Genomic DNA, 6,455 nt, shown 5'->3' on the forward strand with positions numbered 1-6,455 from the left:
TCCTCGCTCTCTTCCTCGGGGACAAGAGACCTCTACCTGGGTCCAATCATGCGCGTTTAATTGAGGGGAAACTCCGCCCCAAAAATATTTTGACCCCACCCCTTTTTAATAGGGAGAGGGCCCGCAACTAGCGAGAGTGACAACCTGTCGGGTTGTTGTCGTACGGCTTGGCCACCAGAGCGTTTCCCACGCTTCTCTCCGTGGGAACGGTCAACCACTTAGCTCTCAGCCGGACGTCTTGTAGTCTAATCCTTGTACGGGGTATACCGCGGCCTTCTACGACCTTGCAGACGCCGCCACAGTTACAAAAGGATTAACCGTCGGCGGCGACGTTCTAAGGAGAGCACCCCATTTTGCACTTATCGGTTCCCTTTCATGTGCCGCCGTTTCTCACGGTCAGTCGGGGAGTACGGCACCCGTTAATTGCCGTGACGCGGTGTCGCCGAAAATAGCCGTCCGTCACAGTGGCTAAGCGAGCTTGTTGATACGTACACATAGTTACTTCGAAGAGCGCAGAGATGGGACACAGGATAGATAGACCACGCAATACAGGTACTGGGTAGTATGCTTTAAACCACAAGCAACTATGTGCATGAAATGTTTTTAAACTTGATATGCACCCAGTACGTGGTCCTAAGAGAATACTCCAGTAGCATTTGTGCCTTTTGTTTTTCGTGGCTGCTTTAAACAACGAAGTCATTATGATAATTACATGTTCTGATGGCCAGTGGCAATGTACATTTGTATCATGAAATACTGCGATATTACATATTGTATTGTGAAGCATGTATACTAGACGCGTGTATTTGTAAAGCATGAAAATTATTTTTGAGCAGGCACATGGCTTTGTGGTAGAATGCCTGCTTGCCACTCAAGCAGCTTGGCTTCTATTCTCACTCAGACCTAGAAAGTTTTATTTGTTATTCTTTTTATGTCCATGTTTTTATATAATAGACCAGATATAAAGTGAGCATGGAGAATTTCATGCACCAAAAAATGCCAACACTGCAGCTGTACAGGTGGAATCACACTTGTCCAGAGCAGCGGAGCGCATGGCTCTTGTTAGTGACGGCTTCTACGTCACCTTAGCTACATGCTTAAATTATCGCTTCACGCTTAAATCGCACAAAGGCCTAGCACGCCGTATGCCATGTTAGATATTCATACGGCGTCGGCATTAACATATTTCAGCAGAAAACAGCAACTGGAGCGGTCGGCTGGGTGTTTTAGACAAGTGTGAGTCAATCTCTAGAAATATTAAGTGATTTAACACTCCAAATTTAATTTTGTTGTGTTCGATTCAACAGTCATGATTTGCAAAACTGTATATGTTTTAAAAGTTTACTAATGTTTTAAAATGTTAAGTACACCAAAATAAAAGAAAACTTGTGGAACAGTATGATACACAGCATCCGCCCTGGCACATTAAAAGAAGAAAGACTTGAGAAGTTGTGTAGCGCAGCTGGCTACTCAGCTCCAGGAATGTGCTTGTACCAATGAATACTTACCCTTTCTTTGTGGATTTCTAGGGCCTGATTATTTTCTACGGCCAATCAATTTTTTTAATGTACATTTCTTTTATGTCACTGGAAAGCTCGTAATTCAGAATGTCTAATCATGCATTGGCAACACAAAAAAGGCAATGAAACAGTTTTCACCAACCGTTGTTGCTGATGGAGTCTTATATGCAACACATGTTGAAAACAGTGGCCTACAGCTGTTCACTGCATTGGTACCAAATTCTGCCATGACAGAGTGCATGAGCAAAGTGCTGGAGAGATGGTGTTGCATGCACTGTGGTTCAATGCAGGTTTTTTGTTGCTGTGGAGGAAGCTCCACTGCTGAGCATCAATTTCTTAACCTTTTGATGGTTAATAGGATGAATGCATCCCACTTTTTCCTCAGTAAAACTTTCTCTACCACTTTACGTTGCCATCAGCACAATGCCTTCCAGTTGTGGTGTACCAGAAACATTAAGGAAACTGAGAAACTATATATTGCACATTTACAATGCATAGTATCAGTGATACGTTGTATTTAAAATCTTTTATTCTGTTAATATTTCTTTTTCAGCCAGTGTCATATTGCGTACCAGGTAGCTAAAGTTTCAAATTTATGGTATTTTTCTGGTCAGATTTTTAAAGAATTTTAGCATGCAACTATAGATTTTCTTTCTAAATTGCAAAAAATATATCTGCCTAAAATCATTGTGGAAGTGCACTCGAATGAAAAATGAAGCAGTTCCTTGCATAGCCTAACAACATAGCATACACGCATAACTGTTTTTTTCATGTTTGATGGATGCCACAAAACAGCACATTCTTTGATATTTTTATAATTATAAGGAGAGGCAATGAGACCAAAAGCTGTGGCTAAGACACTGTTGCTAAAATTTCGTGCCAAAGGAAAAATATGGCAAAATTGCTGCTTCATACAGCCAGGAAGCCAAAGAGAACACGAATTTTCAAGATCATCAAATCATGCAAGATATATGAGAAAAGCAAATATGTCACACCTGAATAGAGTTCACGAATATGATGCAGCATTTGTTAACACACTTACAGCATTCGGTGCATTGACACCACGTCAAAGTGGCTTGCCATGATTCATTACCACAATTTTAATTACTTGCGAAAATGCAGGCTTAACTGAGATGTTTGCCCTTATTCGTTGCAGATACAAGACAAGACATGCATAGACACAGCTTCGTCAAATGTGAATGAAAAGCAATATTCTCCTTTTTCTTTATTTTCATATGAATGCGTGCACTCATCTATGCCTGCTGTTTTCTCCTTGTTTTCGACGAGTTTCAATATTATCGCCACCTACCGACGAGGCAGACACAAGCTGAAAGGGTACGTGTATGTGAAGACCTTGGGACCGAGCCGCTAGGCTCAATGCCACAGGAAGAGGCGCAGAATTGCGTAGAAAATCTGAAATTAAGGTTCACTGCAATTTTTCTTCCACAGTTTTAGAAGTGTTCCTCTGTACTGCTTCCATTGGGCCTTTTTGGGCAAGAAATTTGGCAGCAGAATTACAGCTTAGTGCCCTTATGAGACAATGTGACATGTGTTGCCCCATTTATTCAAAGATGCTTCATGAGTCGATGAGCCACATGCGTCCCACTTTTTTCTCATAAATTGATGCCCATATTTTAGTGAAGATTGTGTCACACTATTTTTAGGCATGAAGTTCTGCAAATTTCTGTTATTATGTGAAAAATATCGATGAATTCACGAAGGGTAAGTTAAATTGCATAATAAGCAAAATTTAGTCAAGAGTTCAACGGAATGCCGTCTGGTCAGGTAAAGGCATTGTTGAAAAAAAAACAGGTCCCTGACCAATGTCAAACGAAACAATAACGTTTCAGGACCCGTACGGGTCTCTTGTTCACAATGGAATGACGGCTGAGCAACAGGTTCTTATGTAACGTTGAGCGCATGACACAAAGTCCCGGAGTACACGTGGTTTAGTGTGCCAGATGATCTATTGATTGTGTTACTTGTCGTCTGAATGATTAGTGATTCGAGGTTCAGTCTGGTTGTAAAATTCTTCTCCGTAGCTACGGTGCGTGCGTTGTCCCAGCTTATCTCGTGGCCCGTCTTCTCGGCATGCTCTGCGAGTGCATTTGTCACTGTGTGGCCCTTGGCGACGTCATTCTTGTGTTGCATAAGACGTTTGCAGTAATTTCCACTCGTGCCAATGTACACCGATTCGCAATCGGCGCATGGTATCTTGTAGACCACACCAGGAAAGCGTTGCCGAGGGAGAGGATCCTTCACATTTAGCAACTCAGCCTTAAGCTTGCTTGCTGGAACATGCGCGATCTGTACACCACGTTTTCTGAATAGACGGGCTAGAGCTTCGCTTATATTTCGAATATAAGGAATCGATGCCCGCTTTTTTGTAGACGATGTGTTATGCATGGCCTCACTAGTTGACTGCAGTTTACGCATGACGGATTTAGTTGTTTTCCTAATAAAAATCTTGGGGTATCCATTCTTGATCAGGTCATCTTCAATGGTCCGGAGCTCCTCCTGCAGGCTTTCTTCATCGGAACAAATGCGAATCGCTCGTTGAACTAAAGACCGAATCACTGAGCGTTTGTGGGCTACCGGGTGGACTGACTCGTAGTCGAGGTATCTACCGGAGTGCGTTGGCTTTCGGTACACAGTGAAGGCGAGGCCTGTGGGAGTACGTTTTACAACTGCATCCAAGAAAGGGAGGCAACCGTCTTTTTCTTCTTCCACAGTGAACTTGATGGAAGTCTCGACGCCATTTAGGCAGTCAAGGAAAGATTGGACGTCTTTCTTCTTTATCACGCAGAAGCAGTCGTCGACGTATCTCAGAAAAACCTTGGGTCTCGGCTGAAATGTTCCCAATGCTTTCTGCTCAATTGCTTCCATTGTGATATTCGCAGTTGTGACCGAAATCGAAGCTCCCATTGCGGTACCGAAAACTTGCCTGTAGAATTCACCCTTGTACGAGAAGTAAGTGTTGGATAGGCAAAACCGTAACAAGGTGCACAGCTCGGTGACGTCGAACGGTGTGCGATCGGCCAATGTCGTGTCCTTGTGAAGCAATTGTCTGGAAGTGTCTACAGCAAGGTCGACGGGAACACTTGTGAAGAGGGAGCAGACATCAAATGAAACCAGTACTTCGTCGACATCCACAGTGATACTCTTCATTTTGCTTATGAAGTCATTGGTGTTCCGGAGGTTAGTTTCAGTCTTGCCTGCAAGGGGAGCCAGGATGCCGTGAAGATACTTTGAGAGGCTGTATAGGGGTGACCTAGTGAAATCTACTATGGGCCTTAGAGGCGTTCCGCTTTTGTGAATCTTCGGTAAACCGTATATCGCTGGAGCAGAACCATTGGTGCACAGCAGCTGGAAGTATAACCTTTTTGCTGATGCAGGAAGCGTCTGGAAAATACTAGAGAGCGTCTTTTGCAGGCCCGTTGGACTTTCGAGGTAGGGTCCTTGATAATCTTGGCGTACGTTGTACAGTCCCCCACTATCTCCGTCATCTTCGACTCATACGTCGACCGGTCAAGCACAACCGTCACGTTGCCTTTGTCCGCAGGAAGTACGGCAATCTTCTTGTTTTTGTGCAATGCCTTAATCGCTTTTTCCTCGTCTTCCGAGAGGACTTGCTGGCAGCCAGACTTGCGAATTCTGGATAGTATACCTACTGTTCTCGTACGGATTTCGTCTCGTTCACTTTCTCCAAGTAGACCAATAGCGTTTTCGACAGCACACACGACTTTGCGTGTGTCCGGCTGCTTTGCTTTGTTGAAGTTCAGACCACGGCTCAAAACTTGGCATTCCGCAGGAGTAAGCTCGTATGACGACAAGTTCCTGACCTGGAACATGGGTCCTCTGGTTTTCCTGCCTTTTTCTAGCAAAGAACTCAGTTTGCGCTCTTGTGACGTTTCCTGCTTTTGTGTTCGTCGTCGCGATGCTTGGTTCGCCACGAGATGTATTTCAGGGAGTAATTCAGGCATGATGAATTCCAGCTGGCGTGTTGTGAAGAAAATGTCAGTCTCAAGGCGCTTCACAGTCTGCTTGCAGTCTTCTATCCGTGCTTGAAGAAGCTGCCGTTCAGCTTTCGAAATGACTTCATGACCGAATGCCGATTTCACAGGGTGCTTTAGCTGCGAAGATTTTGGGATGAGTTGCTTGGACTTACAGGTTATGTTGAAACGCAGGTGCGTCTTGAAGGTGCGTCTTTTTCAACAATGCTTTTACCTGACCAGACGGCATTCCGTCGAACTCTTGACTACGTGAGCATCCGCCACAAGTATGGACAAACGGCTATCACCAGGATTCGTCAGTTCTTGAGTGCATCTACACGACTGGCAGCCTTCAAGACGCACCTGCGTTTCAACATAACCTGTAAGTCCAAGCAACTCATCCCAAAATCTTTGCAGCTAAAGCACCCTGTGAAATCGGCATTCGGTCATCAAGTCATTTCGAAAGCTGAACGGCAGCTTCTTCAAGCACGGATAGAAGACTGCAAGCAGACTGTGAAGCGCCTTGAGACTGACATTTTCTTCACAACACGCCAGCTGGAATTCATCATGCCTGAATTACTCCCTGAAATACATCTCGTGGCGACCCAAGCATCGCGACGACGAACAGAAAAGCAGGAAACGTCACAAGAGCGCAAACTGAGTTCTTTGCTAGAAAAAGGCAGGAAAACCAGAGGACCCATGTTCGAGGTCAGGAACTTGTCGTCATACGAGCTTACTCCTGCGGAATGCCAAGTTTTGAGCCGTGGTCTCAACTTCAACCAAGCAAAGCAGCCGGACACACGCAAAGTCGTGTGTGCTGTCGAAAACGCTATTGGTCTACTTGGAAAAAGTGAACGAGACGAAATCCGTACGAGAGCAGTAGGTATACTATCCAGAATTCGCAAGTATGGCTGCCAGCAAGTCCTCTCGGAAGACGAGGAAA

The sequence above is a fragment of the Rhipicephalus microplus genome, unplaced genomic scaffold (genome assembly GCF_043290135.1).
Source record: "Rhipicephalus microplus isolate Deutch F79 unplaced genomic scaffold, USDA_Rmic scaffold_84, whole genome shotgun sequence".
Classification (NCBI taxonomy): Eukaryota; Metazoa; Arthropoda; class Arachnida; order Ixodida; family Ixodidae; genus Rhipicephalus; species Rhipicephalus microplus.